The sequence below is a fragment of the Panthera pardus genome, unplaced genomic scaffold (genome assembly GCF_024362965.1).
Source record: "Panthera pardus isolate Hobbes unplaced genomic scaffold, ASM2436296v1 HiC_scaffold_17, whole genome shotgun sequence".
NCBI classification, from domain to species: domain Eukaryota; kingdom Metazoa; phylum Chordata; class Mammalia; order Carnivora; family Felidae; genus Panthera; species Panthera pardus.
Genome location: NW_026526732.1, coordinates 77,131,499 through 77,153,514, shown reverse-complemented (window position 1 = coordinate 77,153,514; position 22,016 = coordinate 77,131,499).

Below are 22,016 nucleotides of genomic sequence, written 5' to 3'. Positions count from 1 at the left end.
ACTTTGACCTTGACATACCTTTTCTTCTTTCTCATTTTGTAAGCTTTGCTTAATGAAGCCTTTCCAATTATAAAAGTAACATGTGGTTATTATAAACAAATTTAAAAATACAAAGAAATATAAATATTAAAATAAAAATTAAAACCAGAACTAGCCACTATTATTCATATTTAATTTTATTTCCTGACAATTGCTTTTTGGTGTGTGGTTATACATCCTTTCTCTTTCTGCTTTTGTTCTTACTTCTATATCAGGCCTTTAAGCACTTTCATGACTATTTTTAGCCCTACTACCTAGGAATTCATTAGAAAAAGACCATAATGAAACCATTTTAGTCTAGAAGCTATTAAAGAGAGCTACAGAAAGATAATACTTTTTATGCTAGCCAACATTCCTGACTATGTTTTCTTTTTTTCTTCCTTGGGATTTGGATGTTAGAGAAAAACCCAGGGAAAAAGGCAAATTATTGACTTTTGAGCTTAAAACCCCTAATCTTTGAGGACCTCATGACATAAGCTTATACCATAAAGTGTAGATCTAGAGGTTTAGTAGGGCAACCAACTTTCTCTGGTTTGTCCAGGAATATCCTGGTTTAAAAAAAAATGAGTCTAATGTCCTGAGAACATCCTCAGTTCCAGGAATATCAGAACAGCTAGTCATTGTAGCAGGAACCAGCTTTTCTTGCTGCATGTTGAGCTAAATATTCTATAGACTTGGAAAGCAAGAGTACCTGAGGCAGAGCCATGTGCCTTGCCAGCAGTCAAACCCTGGAAGGACTCATTAGATGGCATGTAGGTTAGGGAATTTGAGAGGAGAAAACCTGTCTTATCTTCTTTCCTTACCAGTTTCCAGAAAGCAGCCAGTAAGTCAAGATACAGAAACGAAAAATTCTGATTATCTGCATTTTCTCCCCTGAGAAACAGGAAATGAGAAAGTTAGGAAGTATGAGAAGAGTAGAGGAAATGATGGCTAAAGGAAATGTGAAAGGGCACTGACCAGGGACAGTAACTACAGCAATGCTGGTGGCCCTCCTGAAGGCAGAAGCCTAGGCCAGTCAACACAACAATATCACTGCCTCCAACTATATCCAACAGCCTCACTCAGGGGCTAATGAGAGGGCCCCTGAAATGATTGGCCACAGTTTCTCCAGAGAGTATTTGAAAAAACACCGATCTAGTTGAAACCCCTCATTTTATAGATGAAGAAACAGAGTCCCAGGGGAATAAAAACTTACTCAAGATCATTCACTTAGTAGTAGAGGCAGAACCAAAAACCAAGATTTTATACTGATCATGGTTATAAATTGTTTGAAATGATATAACTATTATAGGACCTATTTTATGGGTAGAAATAGAAATATCTCCAAAGTACCAAGAATAGTATCAGGTCTTGAAATTTTACCCTACTTGTGAACTAACAAATGAGCCTTGGATGCTGACAAAAGGCATGAGACTGCTGGGTCAGAAACAAAAGACTCTATTACTCACAGCAAAAGCAGTGGTGAGCTTCATGGTTACTTGCTTCAGGTCCCCATGCTCCCAAGTTTCATGAGGGCAACACAAAGTGCTCATGATTGATGCCTACAAACAAAATGGGTTGCATTTAGAAGAAAGAAATGCTAAGCTTGGGGATTCACTACTTTTGTAGTAAGCAGAAGTAAGCCAGCCTTGTTTTGAGGGAAGACAGTACCTCATATCTCAAAATTGCTTGCTGCAAACACAACTCTGATAAATCGTCTGTTAAAGAGTGGCGAAAGCCTTGCATTCTTGGTATGTGCAGGGAAGAATGTGCATGGAAGCTCAGGGCCAATGGAAAATTATTTCTCCCAATAACTATCATTTAAACTAAATGGAGAAACAAACCTATGTAGTTATATGGCATAATACAGCCCATTAGTTTTCCCATTCTTCCAAAGATTGAGATTTTACTGACCACATTAAAGGAAATAAATGCTTTCCAAATATTGTGGTACTTTCTAAATACTTTATGCATTTCTATAACCAACTATTCCACATATCAGTGTTATAATATGGCTGTTTAACAAGGGTGATATTCCAAATATTTAATATGGGCACCAATTAATCAGAACAGAAACTGACTTTACATAACAATTATACTTCATGATTGTGCTAGCTACTAAGTTCTACTAAGACTAAACTCATGTTTAACCTAGAATACAGAAAGTTGAACACCAAGAATTTATTGAAGTATATAAAAAATGTACAGCATTCGCTTAGGGAGAAGGCAGACATGTGAATGCATGTTAGTGATCACGGTCCTAGCCTGTTTGATCTAATTCAATTGCAAGTAAACCCAGAAAATAACTTTATGGCTGAGAAAAAAAAAAGTTATTTTCCCGACTTTCAATTGAATATGAGGAAACCTGTTTGCATAGAAATTAGCTTGTTTGGACGGCCAGGGTAAAGTATGGCTTCAGCTAAAAGGAAATTTCTAGGGAGCAGCTGTTTGAGAAAGGTCAAAGCATTCTTTTAATTAACAAAAAGGTAAAATAATTTTGGGAGATGTTTTTATAGTCTTGAGGAAGTATTATGAGTGACTAAACCTCTGGGGATAACACAGTGGCACTTAAATGCTTCTTTTACATATTGTCAGTGGAATCTATCTGGTTAGTCTCTCCAGGAGGTAAGATATAATTGACAGTGTGAAAAATTTCCCCCCAAAATTCTGTTATTTTTGCTCTCATTTGGAAATGCAAAGGCCCACGCATGGCTCATAGCCACTCAATCAGCCACTTACAAACCCAGAAACATCTCAAGGAGAAAGTTCTTACTTACTTTCCTCTAATCTCCTCAAAGAGAATTATTTTACCATTTGTTTCTTTTTTTAAGTTTTTGTTTTAATTCCACTTACATAAAACATACTACCATTTATTTCCTAGGAGTGACAGCAACTACATCTTTCTTCATGGCTCTAGAACATCCCAATAAGAAAGGCACAAATGACCTTGTCTGGTAAGCAGAAAAACCAACGTACCAAAGTGAAGTGCTTTCAGACGCGCTGAGTACCAGTTGTATGGTAGAATGATATCTGAACAATGATCTATAGGGATATGTTAATTCAAGTTATCTGGACAGTTATCTCATGTTTTTACTGCAAAGATATGGAGCCTCTGAGTCAATAGAGAGAGCTAGGAAAAAAATCAAAGTGTGCCTCAATTCTTCATTATACAATTGCCACCAGCCCATCACCTATCCTAAAATACAGAGTAGCACATTTACCAAGTGATGGGCACCATGTGAAGCATCTTCATATGTTGTATCATTTTATCTCCACAATAACCCTATAGGGTGGCTTATTATTTCTATTCTGTCGATAACAGAAACAAAATAACAAATCATACTTTATGAACTCTTCAGAATTCCATAATCATAAAGCTGAAAGGGAACTATTTTAATTTCAGTATGCATATTTGGGCTTCGCTATCTAAAATTGATTTTATTTTAAACTATATATTGCAACATAGGGATGGAAGAAGGGAAGCTGTAATCTTTGTAGTATTTATAAGTTCCAAAGATTCTAACTAGCCCTGTTAAACTTCCAAGAATGCCAATATATCTGTTTCTTGTGACTTTCATAACAATTATCAAAAACGTGGGGGACTAAAACAGAAATTCATTCTGACACAGTTTAGAAAGCCAGAAATATGAAATTAAGGTGTCAGCAGGACTGCACTTCTTCTAAAGGCTCTAGGAGAGAATCTTTTCTTGCCTCTTCCAGGAAGCTCTGGTGGCTCCAGGTGCTCCTTGACTCCTGGTTGCGTCACTCCCATCTCTGCTGCCATCTTCACATGGCCTCCTCCTCTGTGTCTGTGTCATTTCTTCTGTCTCTTATAAGGATTCTTTTCACTGGATTTAGGAACCATCCAGATAATCCAGGATGATCTCATCTCAAGATCCTCAACTTAATTATACCTGTAAACACTCTCTTCTCCAAATAGGGTCACATTCATAGGTCTTGGGGGTTAAGACATGGACATACATTTGGAGGTCCACCATTTGCCCACTATAGGTGGGGTTAGACAAGATAATTTAAGTCTCCCTTTCTTGTATGATAGTATTTACAAATAACAAATAAAAGGCAATCTGAAAATACAAGTCATGTAAACAAAAACTCCATGAAGACAAAGGTTTAGTGGGTTTTTTTTTTCTCTCTGCTGTATTCTAAGTGCCTGGCACATACTAGATGCTCAATAAATATTTGTTGAATGAAGGAGCTCATGGGTCCTATATGAATGTCAGGGCCAGAGGAAAGTTTTAGAAGAAGTAGTATTTGAGTTAGCTTTCATTGATGAGTTGCCTGTTGCTTCTGACTATAGCTATGAAGCAACCTAGGAATTCAATTCTCAGCATCCAGACTGAGAAAATAACTAGGAACACCTGGATAGGCAAGAAAAAAAAAAGTTTGACTTGGCTGTAAAGTTTGTCCCTAAGAGATAAAGCCAGAAGTCACAATTATAATGCCTAAAGAGTCATGGCAGAAATCAGAATTGTGATCCACTCCTGCAGACAGTTTTTAGTATGATTCTCTCGTGTGAAGATACCTAGATAAGTTAGGTGTGATTTCATGTGTGAGTTGAGTTTTGCACATTAAGACCCCAATCAGAGATAGTGACATTCTTCTAGAGCAGGAGCTATCAAGAATTAGGAAGCATCAGGATCCTAGTCAAGAGGACTGGAGCCCAGCGCTAAGATGCATTCCTAACATGGAACAGCTACAGTGCCATAAAAAAACTTACACAGAATTCCAATTTTGCATACTGGAGAAATATGGTAAGAGTTGAGAGAAGGCTGTGGCTTAGTAGGCCTGCATACCTGTAAATTAAGGTATGACACATATACCACTAGGATGGGAAGTGTATCCTTATATGGACTGCCCTGGCCAGGATCTTAGCTTAGCAAATGATGGAAGTGAGCCATCAGAAAAAAATTCTCCATGTCAGCAGCTAGGCTGGACAGGGGAAAAACACCTTCAACAGATGAAAATATGGAGTGAAGTGCACTGCAGCCAAAGAAAACACATGATAGAATATATAAAACCAGGAAAAGACAAAACTTGTTTGAAAAATGATAGATGATACATGGACACTAGTTTGGGAAACAAAGCTGTAATGTTCTATAGAAGCCAGTTGTGGATAAGGAAATGAAAACTACTATAGTTTTTTAATCTCATTTAATTTTACAGAAACCTTTCAAGTTTTCCTCAAAGAATAAGAAGTTAAAGCTTATCTGGGTTAAATAACTTGCTCAGGTTTAATCACTGGAGCAGACAGGATTCTAATCCAGGATTGTCTTGACTTCAAATAATAGGCAGTTTCCATGGGATATGAGACTAGATCTGTGTTTCCCCTTCAGAATGTGAAAGAAACCCTCCAGAAATTCTTAATACAATTAACATGTATGTGTTCTGAAGAAGAGGAAAGGACACCAGAGATAGGTATATCTGTTATGAGATTATTGCAATGATCCAGGTATAAGAAGACAAGTCCTATACTAAAATAAAACAATGAGAGTAACAAAACATGCTATGTCGGCTGAAGTCAATACTCTATCTGTCCCAGAAATCCAAGTGATATATTTAAGCACACAGGTTTTAAATTTTTAAAAATATTTATTTAATGGTTTTAGGAGATGAGATAAAAGAAAAGAGGAGCCATTTAAAAGGACCCAAGATTTAAGCCTCATTCCTGTTTTGGAAAATCATTTTCTTTTTTCTATTAATAAACATAGGAAGATTTTTAAAATATCAGAGAATTCAACATTTAACTTCAAATTAATGAGGGTCATTTATTAAGTAATTCTTTTGCTTCCCCAAATGGTATGATTTATGAATGATATAAAGACAGTAAAACTCTCAAATGAAAGGTGCTATATCAATCGAACATACTTACAGTGTCTTTATTTTTTTTTAAATAAAGCATAGCAGTGAGGTACTTTGTAATTCATAAATGTGGATTATAATTTAGGAGTTGAAATCTGTTTTTATAACTTCATCTTTCTAATGTCAGTTGTAGAGATGGATAAAAATAGCCGTTCATGAGCAACTCATAGTTGATTTCACAAATTTCTTAATCATTAAAATATAAAATTATTACAAAACCAGGAATATGAATATTAACCACCATCTCCAGACTCCAAAAGGAAATCCCACTGAGTGAAACATAACTGTGGACCTGATCCAGGAGAGCAAAGCCCAATAGGAAGGAAAAAAATGATGGTTGGGAATGAGGGTTTTGGAGTCAGATTGCCTTCAGTTTTAATCTCAGCTCTGCTACGTTTTAGCAGTGTGTCCTCAGCTATTTCCCTGTTTTATAATCCCTCATCTGTAAATTGAAGATAGTTATTCCTATCTTAGAGGATTGCATTAAGCATTAAATGCCATAATACATTTATAGTGTTCAGTTAAGTGCCATGCTCATTTTAAGAGATTAATAATGGGAGCTATTATGGTTGGTGAGATTTTTTTTCCTTTTTCTTCCATTGTATCAGTGTCCTTGGAGATGCAGGATATTTGTAAAAGCTAGAAGTCACACTCTTACTGGGATACCTGTTTTTAAAGTCAATCAGTGAAACATCCTTCATCCCATGCATCAGTAACTTTCTTTCTTCATCTGTTTTATAGACTACAACTCTAAGTAATTCAGTGTATCTGAGAGCAAAAATTAGATGAAGGGTGCATTGATTGCACCTAGGCTATGATGGCCATAGGAAGAAGGAGTAGAAAAGGCAGGAAGAGCCATGGGAATGATAGATTCTGGTGGCTTCTCATATATGAAGGGAACAAGGGAAAAACTACAGATGGGTTCAAATTATAAAGAGTAATTTCTCTGTACATATCACAGAATCAGGCAAAAGAAACAGAAACAAATTCTTTTCCAGCCCAGCAGATACACAGTAGGTAAATAACTAGTAGCTGTGCAAATTACAAACTTTCTAAGAGCCAAAAAGATTCCACCAAGTCCCAGGTGAATGGTGAGGGGAGCCAAGGGAATCCTACCCTGGTGTTGGAATACAAATACTAGGCCAGGTTGGCATCTCCTCACTCAAAGATAAGAAACCAGAAAATAAACAAGTTGAAGCCCAAAAGAGAATCTCCAAGACAAGAAAAAAAGAAATACTACCCAATTAAACAATGAGCAAAAGATCTGAAGAGACATCTCACCAAAGAAGATATACAGATGGCAAATAAGCACATGAAAAGATGTTCAACATCATGTCGTTAGGGAAATGAAAACTAAAAGAACAGTGAAATACCACTACATAGCTCTGAGAATGGCTGAAATTAACAATACCAATTGCTGGTGAGGATTGAGCAACAGGGACACTCACTCATTGCTGGTGGCAATTCAAAATGTTACAGCAGTTTCTTACAAAGATAAACATAGTCTTATCATACAATACAGTAGTCACACTCCTAGGTGTCCTAGGTAATCACATTCCCATTTTATTTAAACATTTATGTCCACACAAAAACCTACATGTAAATGATTATAGCAGCTTTGTTCAAACTGCCAAAAACTAGATGCAACCAAGATGCCCTCCAATAGGTGAGCGGATAAACAAACTGGTATAATTATTCAGATAAAATTTAATAATTCAGATAAAAATTATTCAGATAAAATATGGAATATTATTCAATGATAAAATAAATGAGACACTGAGCCATGTAAAGACACACGAGCACATTTTAAGTGCATATTGCTGGGTGGAAAAACATTCTGAAAAGGCTACACACTGTATGATTCCATTATATGACATTAAACTATAAAAGCAGCAAATAAATCAATGGTTGCTTGTTCAAATCAGTTCAGTGGCTTGACCAAGAGGGTAACAGGTAAAGCAGAGGGGATTTTTTTAAGTGATGGTAGAACTATTCTGTATGATACTGTAATGGTGAATACATGACATCATACACTTGTCAAAACCCATAAAATTTTACAGTACAAAGAGTTAACCTTAATATATACAATTAAAAAATCATTTAGAGTATTGGAGAATCCCATAATGAAATGCAGACTACAACAAAAAGATATAACTATATTACAAATATATGAAACAACCTCACTAAAGGGAATGACGGAAAATATGCTGACCTAAGTAACTTTGAAAATGAATGGATTCTATAAGACTAGAGGCATAAGGCACTGCCCATAAGCACTATACTCTAGTTGATAAAATGGTATCACATTAAAGTTCTGGTGAACAATTCTGGAATCACTATACATGTATACTGGAATTGAACAGTTAAGTAAACAGATTAAGTAAATTAAGTAACAGCAGATGGTAGAAGCCAGGTACCTAACTTTTGGAGTAGGAGATTATAGACACGCAAAGAGAGAAGTCTAGAATGATCCCCAATGTAATGGATTACAGTTGAAGTCATTGGTATGGATTTATGTCTAGTGTAATATATGGATATGTATAAATAGATAGAGAAATATATAAATATAGGTATGTTTATGGATTAGCATGCACACATATGTTTCTTTGTTCCATCACCTGAGAAGGCCTAGAAGCACTGACATCTCAGTAACAATAAGCACATCTTGTCCCAGATTTTGTTTTCTATTACCATTCTCTTAAGAACTATACAGAAGAAGGGCACTTGGGTGGCTCAGTCAGTTAAGCATCCATCCAACTCTTGGTTTCAGCTCAGATTGTGATCTCATCGTTCATGAATTTGAGCCCCAAGTAGGGCTCTGTACTGACAGTGCAGAGCCTGTTTGGAACTTTCTCTCTCTCTCTGCCCCTCTTCTGCTCACTCTCTCTCTCAAAATAAATAAATAACCTCAAAAAAGAAAAAGAAATATACAAAATAACTTGGAGTATTCTGTGGCACTAGAAAGTAAAAAGTGCTCAAGAAAAAAACCACCCCACAATGATGAGGTATGTCAAAAAAAAAAAAAAAACCCACATGAGCCAAGTGAAAGAGCTCCAATGATGAAACAAATTTTACAACAAAATAAAGTATTATTAAATCATAACCTAAAGCATAAAAGAAATCATGAGTACACACTGATATAAATTGATGGAATGAATGAATGAATGAATGAATGAAGGAGAAAAGACAAGTCTTCCATGCAGAAATATTCCAAATAATCTATGTAGATATCCTTCCCTCAAGAAGGGGCAGCATAGCTTGCCACTTAAGATAGTGACTTCCTTCTGAAGAGTATGATATGGAAAGGGAGAAAAAGGGAGAGAAAAAGGGAGAGAAAAAGGGAATACAGTGGACAAATCTGACAAATATTACCTCAGCCAGGTGATCAAGATTAATATCAACAGTAAGAAAACATGTATATACCCTTGATACATTATGATCAGAATGGCACTTCTTCAAAACCGATAACTCCAGTTTAATCATAAGAAAAACACCAGACAAATCTCAAGTGAGGAACATTTTACAAACTATCTAACCAGAAGTCTTCAAATATATCAAGGTCGTCAAAAACAAGGAAAATCCAAGAAACTGGCACAGCCAACAGGATTCTAAGGAGACATGATGACTAAATGTAATATGGTATTCTAGATAGGATTGTACCTTAAGTTAGGTATTTAGCCCCCACATACATCTCTAATTTTGGGAGTTAAATAGAGTTCAGGGAATATTCTGTGGCTCACAAAACACCCAACCCTTGTACTTCAGGCTATGTAGGCTGCTAACTATAAGAATCTTGCACTCTGGACTCTTTGCCTGAGATCTGAAGAGACAAATTTCATCTCTTGGCATCCCCTTGTGCCCACGATGCGCAGTCACGTGTGTGTACACACACACACACACACACACACACACACACACACACACACACCCTGGTCCAGTGTTTACTGCAATTATCAGTTTTGTGTTTAGTTTTCAGTGCAGAGTTTGGAGTGTTTTCTAATCTCATTAAAGACAAGTTTGCTATTTCTCATCCTCCTCTTTTTTTAAGTTGGATTTTACATGGAGAAAAGGACAGGAAGATCTTTATTCCAACATCTTTAACCAGAAAGTCCAATATTACCTTACTTTTCAAAGAAAAGTAAGCATTAAAAAGAAAAGTTAACTGCAATGCTTAGCACTCTTTCCCTTTTTTTTTTCCAGTGCCTTGTATTAGTTTTATGTTTTAAGACCAAGTAGATTGCAATGGCATTTTGTGGTTTCTTTTGAACTTTAAGACAGTCAAAACAATAATGTCCTATATAATATATAATTATATTATATATATTATATATAATCCTATATAATATATATTAAAATGTTCTATTTTAATATAACAGCAACTGCTGAAACAAAAGATAACATCATTCTCTGTTTCCTATAAGATTCTGTCAAGCTCTTGGTCAGCAGCAAGGAGTTCTAATAGATTAACATGCAATTTCTTCAAGATTCCACCTATACTTTGTGATAAAATTCCCATATTTAAGTGTTTGCGTTACCCAAAATAGTACTTTTCCATTATGTTATTTATACCTACTATGTGTGTTTTGAGGTTTTGAGCCTCAAAAACCAGTTGAATTTGACTTTTGAAATGTTGTTGAAAATAGCACTTAAGATTTGATATTGCCATCAAATTTCCACTCAAATTCTTTTTTTGTTATACCATTTCTTTTTTCCCCATGTATCCACTTGTTGCACATTAAATGATAAGTCTCAAAAAACAATGTGCTACAAACATACTGTGAGTTAATGATTTACATTTATAGCAGTTATCTGCTAAAGATGCTTTGGAAAATAAAAACAGTAATCAAGATCCTTTTTTAAAGACAACCATACAGGCATGAGGCTCAAATATCTCAACCCTCTGTAAAGATTTCACTGAAAAGATATGAGACTTTCTTATAACGTTCCACTTATTCCCAAACCTTCTATCCCCTTAAATAAGTAAAGGTAGTTCCAAGTTATACTTCTTCACAATGTTTGAGCAGCTAACACTGCTTGTCAGAGCACTGTTGGATGCATGAACCTCCTGGGGCTAAGAGGAACATGTGTTCAGTGTACATCATGCGAGTCTGCACACTCTCCTTGGGGAGAGTACAGAATGTTATCCAGGCCCTGCCCTCTGTCCTCTGCCCTAAGGCATCTGTGCCCGTGCCCAGGAGCTTTCAGTTCAGCACAGCAGACTTTACTAGTTCCATCATCTTGGTCTTTGTGTTCCTCCTCCTTCTTTTCTTTCACTGGAATTTTACCTATTTTAAATATTTTCAACGTTAGAGGGAATATTGTTTTAGCAGCATTTATCTCTAAGATCACCATTGCATCTAAGTTCAATCATAGTATCTATGGTTAAGTGGTCAAGAAGACTCCAGGATCTGGAGCCAGGTGAAGAGTTCAAGCCCCAGAGCCACCTCTTCCCAGCCAGCACCTGCAGGGGAGCCTCTCAACCTGTGTGCCTTGCTTTCCTCTTGCTTCAGGGGAGGAAGAAAATAATTGCACTGACCTCACAGAGTGAAAGGATTACGTGAATTAATGTGAAGTCCCTGGTAGCTGGTAACCTTCTAAAATAAGCTGGCTATTTCAGTTCTAATTATTTCATGTTTCTTCTCCACTGTCATAACTTTAAATTTTTAAGCTTCCTGATTTTACCATTTTATCTTCTGTAAGATCAAGTTTTAATTTTTCTTATTATTTTTATGCCTTGGTAATCTTTCATTCAATCCTTTCAGAGTTTTAGGATTTTTTTAAGTTCCTTTTGCTCATTTTTTAAACTGCATCATGGCAGTTAATTTTAACTTTTTTATGGCTGTATTTGTTTTATTCTTGAGCCTTTATCCAATTTTTTCCTTTTATATTTTGTCTCTCTTTTTACTGAACCCTTTTAATTTCTAAGCTTCGAGGGTTTTTTCCTCACTTGTTTTTATTTTAACTGTATTTTGTTTAATCATTTTTCTTTCAATGCTTTAAATGTCCTTTATTTGTCCTTCTTTTATTCTTTCTCTTTCTTATACTTTAATCTCAGTTTCTAGTCTCAACATTTTGCTTCTGTTAGTTAATCTATCCCTAATGTCCTCATTATCTTGATGTTGGTTCTTTGACTCCCTTCAGTGCTCATTTCTTACAGGCCCAGGAACATGGGAACAGAGGAATTATGAAGTAATAAGTAAATGGTTGCTTATTTTCTTCCAGTCATCCCAACTGTCTCTCAGCTCCCATTAATGGAGCCCATATTTCCTTCAATGTTGTTTAAAACACACACACTTGTGCGCTCACGTGCGTGTGTGCGCACACACACACACACACACACACACACACACACACTGGGTAATTTGAGGGACTCACATGCCAAAAATCTTCCCTAGCTCCATAAAAAAAATTATTGGAGTAGTACACTTAGATTGCTAGAATAACGCTGTTTTATTTTTTTAATTACCTCTTACTATAAAGGTAATAGATATTCAAAAGAAAATTGAAAAATTCATGAATGTATTTTAAAAAGGCCCTAAAAAAACTAAAAAATTATCTACAGTCCCACTAGCCAGAGATTACTACCTTTATACTTCAATGCATTTCCTTCCTTTCAGACATCTTGAGGTATATATACATATATTTTTCCTATAAAATTAGTTATACCATATGTAGTGATATAGTCTGCATTTTCTACTTAACATATAATGATTATTTTGCCTTAAAAATCTTCCAAAAATCATCTTTAATGGCTCTCTATATGCCACCAAATAGATCTACCATGTTTAAGCATGCTTAAAATTGGTATTACTTCTTTTCATGCATAATCCAGGCTTCCTGTGGGAAGTTAAGTGTTCTTAGTCCATAGTCTGTCACATGTACAATAAGAGGGGAAGTAGGCTAGATGTAGTCTTTAGAGAAAGATCATAGCCTATTTCTAGTAAGTTAAAAACTAGATGATGTTGGATATCTAGAGTAGGAGTCATAAACTCAAGTGGCCATGAGGAACCAACAGGTGGCATAAATATATGGCCTGGTCTGGGCCAGAATAGGGAGTAATAAACGACTGCAGTAAACGAGAAATCACAGGCTCCTCTAAAAAGAATAGTCCTACCCAGCTCGAGACAATTGTTACTGCATCTGAAAACAGGCCCCACTCTTCATTTTTTTCAAGAGAAGCCAGAAGTCCAAAATTTTTAATGTACTGTCTAATTTTGAGGAAATGACAACTAATAGAAGGTTTTTAGAAACAGTGTTCAGGCCAACACAATGCAAACAACACCAAACTGTCTGGGAGCTAGGCTCAGCCCATGGGTCACATGTCTAGGTCTTTATACTAGGTTTATCACGGAAGGAGCCAAATTAAAAATTGGAAAACTGGATACTTTCTGAATCATAAAATTTGATGGAGGTTCACTACACCCTGATCATTTTAGTCTCATCCACCAATGTGTTTCAACTGTTAAACATGTACAAAGGGTGGTTTCCAACCCCTGTTGAATAGACCCAGGAACACATCCATGCATAGGTATTCATGCAGGAGGCCCAGAAGCACTTGTGAGTCTGTGATCCCCTCCTGCCATGTGAAAAAAGTTTCTATTAAGGGTAGGGTAGGCTGAGGAAGAGTCTTCTTTCCCTTGGCTCTACCAGCAGTGCAAGCTACTACTTCTGGCATAGGTGAGGAACAAGGGACTGACGGCTTCCACACAGGTCTGATATGACTGAACATCTCCCTAGATTGAAGGGGAAGAGTTTCAGAGGAATCACAGGATATAGCAGAAATGCTATTAACCAAGGCTGAGATTCCTACATACCTCCTCCAGCTCTGATTGGCAAGGCTTTAGAACTATGTCAAATTTCCAGTATTTCAGAAAGGTAAGAGGATGACTTGGGGCTTAGATTAGACAAGGTCCAGGTGAAGTAAAAGTAGTTTACAGAGATTTTTTTCAAGAACAGCTGTTTTTTTTCCCCAAGTGCTGTTTATTCAGTTCTAGGAGCATGGCAAACTCAGACTTGGTTGGAACAGCTGGTCAGCATTTATTTACTCAAGTTTCCATCAAGTCCTTAATATATCCAGACTTTTTACTAGGCATGGAAATTCAACTGTGAACATAATAGACATGATCTCTTAAAATATGGGGATTAGGTTAACAGATAAGTAAACAGGTAATTATAATGTGGAATAATGCTATAATAGGGAAAGTGCATGATGTAATTAAAATACATAGAAAAATACCCAACCCAAAATGAAATGTTTGGGAAAGATAAGATAAAAGACTTGTAGAATAATTTAGGGTTGTATATGTTTGGAGAGTGGGAGTATGAAACTGTTCTTTACAAAGGGAAATGCACATGAAAATACAAAGACACCAAAGAGAGCCTAAAGCCTTAGAAGAGTTAAAGGAAGCTTACTGTGGCTGGAGTATTGAGTTCCAAGAGTCAAGCAATGAGAGATGAAATATCCAAGGAGATCTAACATAGTTGGTGCACTTAAAAGGAATCTTGGTAGTAGCTATGGATTTAAGTAATTTCTCAATCATAGGCATTCTTTGACTAGTGGATTGAGGTGTTGCAGGGAAGCAAGACTCTATTGCAGAAAAGGGAAGGGATAGAGCTTGGTAGGATATCAAGAACCTCCCAAGTGGGCTTGGGCTGGGGATGGTGAAGAATTGGATGTTATTCAAAGATCAAGGCAAAAGTTCTGTCACACAAATCAGTCAGAACAGCTACTTAGGGTTCAGAGCAGGTACAGGCCTATAGCAACAGGACTAACTCCCAAACCCACTAGGTATGAACATGACTGCATTATTAGGATTTGCTTCATGGTTGGAGCTGTCTGGGAAAGACAGAGCTTGGGTTGAAAGATAAGAATTAGTGATTTATCCTGTAGGGAAGAGACAGGAATTAACAAGTGAGAAGTGTCCTCCTCACTGAGGCCCCAGTTGAACTTGTTTTTAAAACATTTTTAATAAAAATTAAACAGTTTCAGGTTCTGGAAGGAGGTCTCCTTGAAATCAGTTATACTTTCAGAAAGTCCATATATACTATATAAATGATATTTCAGAAATTCTATTATGGAAAATATTAGTTCAGTTGAAACATTATAGTGTATAAAATCTCCATTTGGTAATAAATTTTAAATAAACAAACAAAAAGGCACACATGAAACCAACAAATAATTTCAGGCCTCACTTCTTCATGATGAAAGAAAAGATTTTTCAATGCTTCCACTATATATTCACTAATTAGAAACATATTTATAGCTGAGAATCGAAGTGAGTTTATACTAGACAGATGGTATAAGCCCAATAGCATGAACTCATGCTACAAAAATAAAACTATGCCTTTGTAAACAACCATTAAGCATTAATCTCAAATTCTACAAACTAGTAACACAATGTGGAACTTTTTTATGTAAACCAAGTAAAACAGTGAAATCAGGGTTCACCTCTTATCTAAACAGAAATGAAAAAGTGGATTGTGTGTCTGAGACTGCTCTGTTTGGAATGCATGTGCTCATATAATATTTTTCAAACAGTTATCTATAAACGTATATGTGAAGTCATTGTACTTCTCACCCTTAATAAAGGTTTAGTGGAAATATCTAATAGCATTTGTAAAGCATCAAGTCTCATTGCATCCTCACAATGATTCTGTGAGGTATTATTTAAAGCTTAGTGGGGTGCCTGTGTGGCTCAGTTGGTTAAGCATCCGACTTCAGCTCAGGTCATGATCTCATGGTTCGTGAGCTTGAGCCCCGCATCGGTCTCTGTGCTGACAGCTCAGAGCCTAGAGCCTGCTCTTAAGCTGTGTATCCCTCTCTCTCTGCCCCTTCCTCACTTGTGCTCTCTCTCTCTCTCTCAAAAATAAACTTTAAAAAAATCAGCAAATGAAATTCAACAATATATTAAAAATATATATACACCATAATCAAGTGAGATTTATTCCAAGAGTGCAAGTCTCGTTCAAAATTTGAAACTAAATTAATGTAATCATCATACTAACCAGCTAATCATTCTTCCTAACCAGGAAGAAAACTCACATAACTATATAAGCAAGTAGGTATAGAAAGTATTTGACAAAATATAACACCCATTCATGATAAAAGAAAAACTCTCAGCAAACTAGGATAGAAGGGAATTTTCTCAATTCGATTTTAAAGATCTACAAAAAAAAAACCCTAAAAGAAACATCAGAGTTAATACTAGAATCTTTCCTGCTAATATCAGGAAAGAAGAAATGTCTCCTTCCACCTCTGCTTTTAAACATCAAACTGAAAGTCTTAGCTAATGCAATAAGACAAGAAAAGAACACAAAAGGTATACAGATTGGGAAGGAAGAAATAAAATTGTTTTATTCATAAAGTTTGTCTATGTAGAAAATCTGAAAAGAATCAACAACAAAAATCTCCTATAACTCATAAATGATTATAGTAAGGTTGCAAGATTAACATACAGAACTCAGTTACTTTCCTAATACTGACAAATGAACAACTGGAATCTAAAATTAAAAACAAAATACCATTTACATTAGAACTTCAAAAAATGAAATACTTCAGTATAGATCTAACAAAATGTGTACAAGATCAATATGAGAAAAACTACAAAACTGATGAAAGGAACCAGAGAACTAAATAAATGGAGAGCTTCCCATGTTTATGGACAGGAAGATTCAATATTGTTAAGATTGTCAGTTCTTCCCATTTTTTTTTCTACATATTCAATACAACCTCAATCAAAATTTTAGCAAATTATTTTGTGGGTATCAACAACCTGATTCTCAAGTTTATACAGAGAGGCAAAAGATCCAGAATAGCCAACACAATATTGAAAAAGACAATACATAAATTGTCCAACATGATTGAACCAGAAGTCATGTCTAGATTTCATAACTCTAAATATATTATTATTGTCAGACTACACATTGTTACATTCTTTTTTCTTTAGTGAATAGGAATTTTGATTCCAGGGAACTGGTTTGTTTCCTTTTCCTCTTCTTTTAAAAGAAAAATCTTCATCCTTAGAATCTATTTTTCAAATATTACACCCAAAATCTCTTCATCAAGCTATAACTGATGTGTTCATTCAACTTCCAAATATACAGTGTCAGCCATACTTTTGTACTGTGCAGAGACCAATAAACAGAACACCTACCCTTACATTCATTTCTTACATGTTGCAACCAATATACACTACCACCTGATATTCCTACAAAAGTTTGGCATAAAGAATTAATTCAAGTAGTATAGTTAGTTGTTCCTTCCCAACAAGAAAGATCTGAGGAAAATGGATTGAGTCAGGGCATCAGGTTTGAACTTGCCTTGGCCATAGTATGTGAAAACAAGGCTAGCAGAATCTTAGGTGGAGCTGTGAAACAAAGATAAGCAGAACATTTGATTGGGTCATGCTGTCAAACTAAAGGGGTGTGGAGAGGCAGACTAGACATGTTTGAGCAAAAAAGATGAGGAGATATGAGACAAAAACTGATAGAACTGCAAAAAAATAAAACAACCCACAGATGAATCCACTATTATAGGTGGAGACTCCAAAACCCCTCTATCAGTAATGCAAAGATTTAGCAGGCAGAAAATCAGTAAAGACATAGTGGGATTCAACAGCATCATCAATCAACTACATCTAACTGACATCTAGAGAATACATCACCTAACAAAGTAGAATACACATTCTTTTCAAGCTCACATGGAGCACTCACCAAGATAGACAACATTCAAAGCTGTAAAATACACTTTAACAAATTTTTAAAAAGAAAAACCATATAGTGTATTTTCTCAGACCACAGTGGAATTAAACTAGAAATTGATTTTAAAAAATAGCTAGAAAATCCCCAAATACCTGACGATTAAACAACACATTTATAAATAACACATTGGCCAAAGAAGAAATCTCAAGAGAAACTTTAAAGAATATTTTAAAGTAAATGAAAGTGAAAATGTAACTTACTGAAACTTGTGGCATACAGCGAAAGCAGAACTTAAAAGGAGATTTATAGCATTGAATGCATATTTTAAAAAAGAAAGGCGATCTAAAATCAACACTCTAAGCTGCCAACTTTGGAAACAAGTAAAAGAAGAGCATATTAAATCCAAAGTAAGAAGAAATAATAAAAATTAGAGCAGAAATCAATAAATTGAAACAGAAAATAGAGAAAATTAACAAAACCAAAGCTGGATCTTTGAAAAGATCAATAAAAGTGACAGGACTCTGGCCTGGCTAACTAAAGGGAAAAAAGAGAGAAGACACGAATTTCTAATATCAGATATAAAAGAGAGGACATCACCACAGATTCCATGAACATTAAAAGGATAATAAAGGAATATAATGAACAACACTATGCCCACAAATTTGATAACCTAAATGAACGAGCAAAATCAGAAGACTGATATTACTTAATTTCAAGACTTACCATAAAGCTACAGTAATCAAGACAATGTAGAATTGGTACGGAAAAAAAGACAAAATAAATCAGTGAAACAAAGAGCCCAGAAACAGACCCACAAAATATAGATATATGATCTTTGACAGAGGAACAAAAGTAATTCAATGGAGTAAGGACTATCTGTTCAACAAATGGTGCTGAACAACTGGACTTCCACATCCAAAACCAAAACCAAACCAAAAATTAGACACAGACCAAACCAAAAATTAGACACAGACCTTACACCCTTCACAAAAATTAACTCAAAGTGGATCATAGATCTAAATGTGAAATGCAAAACTATAAAACTCTTGGGTAACATAGGAGAAAAGGTTGATGATGACAATGACTTTTTAGATAAAATACCAAAGGCATGATTCATGAAAGGAAGAATTAATAAGCTGGACTTCTGTAAAAGTTCTCTTGTGCAAGAGACACTGTCAACAGAATGAAAAGATAAGCCACAAACTGGGAGAAAGTCATTGCAAAAGACATCTGACAGAAGTCTGTTATCCAAAGTATACAAAGAACTCTTAAAATTCAACAATAAGAAAATGAACAACTTGATTTTTTAAATGGGCTAAAGATATGATCAGATAACTCACCAAAGAAGATATACAGATGTCAATAAGCACATTAAAAGATGCTCATTGGGTAATTATACATCAATAGGTAATTGAAAATTAAAGCAATGGTGAGATACCACTATACACCTATAAGAATGGCTAAAGTTCAAAACACTGACAACACCGAATGTTGATGGGGATGTGGAGCAACAGGTACTCTCATGCATTGCTGGTGGGAATGCAAAATGGTAGAGCCACTTGGGAGAACAATTTGGCAGTGTCTTTTAAAACTAAACATGTTCTTACCATATGATCCAGCAATTGTGCTCCTTGGTATTTATCCCAATGAGCTGAAAACTTATGTCCACACAAAAACCTGCATATGAGTGTTTATAGCAGCTTTACTCATAATTGACAAAGCTTGGAAGCAACCAACATATCCTTTAGTAGTTGAATAAACTGTGGTATATCCATATAACGAAATATAATTCAGTACTAAAAAGAAATGAGCTATTAAGCCATGACAAGACATGGAGGAAACATAAATGCATATTACTAAGTGAAAGAAGACAATTGGAGAAGTCTACACATACTGTATGATTTCAACTATATGACATTCTGGAAAAAGAAAACGACGAAGACAGTAAAAAGATCAGTTGTTTTTGCCAGGGAATAGTGGGGAGGCAAGGATAAACAGAGCACAGAGGATATTTAAGTCAGTAAACTATTCTGTATGATACTACAATGGTCCATACATGTCATTATACATTTGTCTAGACCCATAGAATGTACAACACCAAGATGAATCCTAATATAAACTATGCACTTTGATTTTATAATGTGTTGATGTTGGTTCATGGATTGTTACAAATGTACCACTCTGGTGCTGCATGCTGATGATTGGGGAGGCTATATACATGAGGCAGAAAGAGGTACGTGGATATTTGGTATAACCTCTGCTCCATTTTGCTGTAAATCTAAAGCTGCTCTAAAAAATAGTCTATTAAAAGAGGGAGAGAGAGAGAGAGAGGAGAGAGAGAAAGAGATGGGTAAAGTGGTGGGTCCAAGAGGATCCTCTGACACTCAAGACACAGTTACAACTTTAGTGCATAGTCCCTCTGTTATTACTACTTGGAGAGGAGTATGGCTAAGGAAACATTGAGGGCACTGACTAGACTCCAAAATTACCTGACATGAAAAGAGTCTCCTTGGGGAGAAGCCAAGATGGCAGAACAGCATGGAAGTTTTCTTTGTGTCTTGTGTCCATGAAATACAACCAGACCAATAGTAAACCATCCTGCACACCTAGAAAAATGCTCTAAGGATCAACACAAAAATCTGCACAACCTGAACCACAGAATTCAGCAGGTATGCAGCACAGAGAGGTGAACTTGGGGAGAGAGCAGCCACGGAGGGCAGGGAGCCACTTTTGCATGTGGAGAGAAGACGGAGACAGGGAAGAGCAGGGGAGAATATGGGGAAAGAACCCCCACCAAAAGCAGCTGGAGAGAAAGTGGAAAATTGGAAACAGCCACAGGGACTGAACTATAAAGGGAGAAAAGAGAAAGGAGAAAGGAGAGGGCTTAAATTCCATTAAAGGTATCAACAGGGGGAGTGCAGAGTCTGAAACTCCACAGCTCGATACCTGGCAGCGCTCTGGTGGGAAGGGAAAATCCCCAGGAGCAGAGTGGGGTCTGGGAGGTTCTCAGGCCACACTGGAAGAAGCGGTTCCAACGCTGGAAGGACATTTGGTAAAGGCTGTCAGGCCACCTGGTCCCAGCAGACGCCAGAGAACAACCACATTCGCTGGTGCTGGAACAAGGCTGTTGAGGGTGAAGCCTGGTGCCAGATGTGTGTTGTGATTTTCCATAATTCCTGAAGCGCTGCTGCTACACTATCTCGTGAACTCTTTCTAGGGTGGGCTGGCACTGGCCATAGTCTCTGGGCATCGGCAGCAGCACGGTCCTGCAAATGTTCCTGGGTGTGGCTGGCACCCAGCCATTGCTTGGTGAGACCCTCCGCAGAGGTGCAGAAAGTGTCAAAACCACAGTCCTTCAGAAGTAAGGGGCCAGGAAAAACAGCCACATCTGAGACAAAACTCAGGAGGGAGGTGCTGCCTGGGGCTTGGTCATGGACTGTGTAGAAGCAGGGATTGGATGGAAGCCAAAGACAAAGGACGGGTGTGTGATTGCTGATTGGGAAGAACAGAGATCCAATACTAGAGACTGGGTAGCTGGGTGATGCCATTTTCACCACTCTTGCGCATGCGCATATGTACCTACGAGCGCCACAACAATCCACCCCAGTAAGTTAAGCAGCGCCATCTAGTGGAGAATGGAACCATTACACTAAGCCCTGCCCAACTGGGCCAAACTCGGTCTTCAAGAACACAAGTCTCACTGCCTGCTTAATTTATGGAATATAAAGCATTTCACAGTTTGATTTCTAGGGGAAAACAAAGTAATTTCAGTCATATTTCAGTCTGTTAGCCAGTCCATCTATGCAATTTTCTGTCCTTTTTTTGTTTTGTTTTGTTTTGTTTTTCTTTTTTATTTCTTTTCTTTTACTTGAATACAGAAAGAGTAAAAATTCATTTTTATTTTCAATTTTTATTTAAAATATGTCTTTAATTTTTTTCTACTATATTTTTTACTTTTGTGTAAATTTCTTCAAATTCTATTTTACTTCCATCATTTCATTTTAATCTACTTCAGTGTATTCATTTTTCAAATTTTCAAACGATTTCTTTTTATTTTATTTTTCTTTCCCCTTTTTTCTCTAATCTATCAAGCCACTATCAACACCCAGACCAAACACACCTCAGATCTAGCATCATTTATTCAATTTTTTTGTGTGTGTTTCTTTTTAATTTTTTAATTTTAATATTTTTTTTAATTTTAATTTTTTTTAATTTTAATGTTTTTTACCTCATTAATTCCTTTTCTCCCTTCAAAATGATGAAACGAAGGAATTCACCACAAAAGAAAAAGCAGGAAGAAATGACAGCCAGGAACTTAACCAACACAGATACAAAAAAGATGTCTGAACCAGAATTTAGAATCACGATAATAAGAATAAAATAGATTAGAATCCCTTTCCGTGGATATAAAAGAAGTA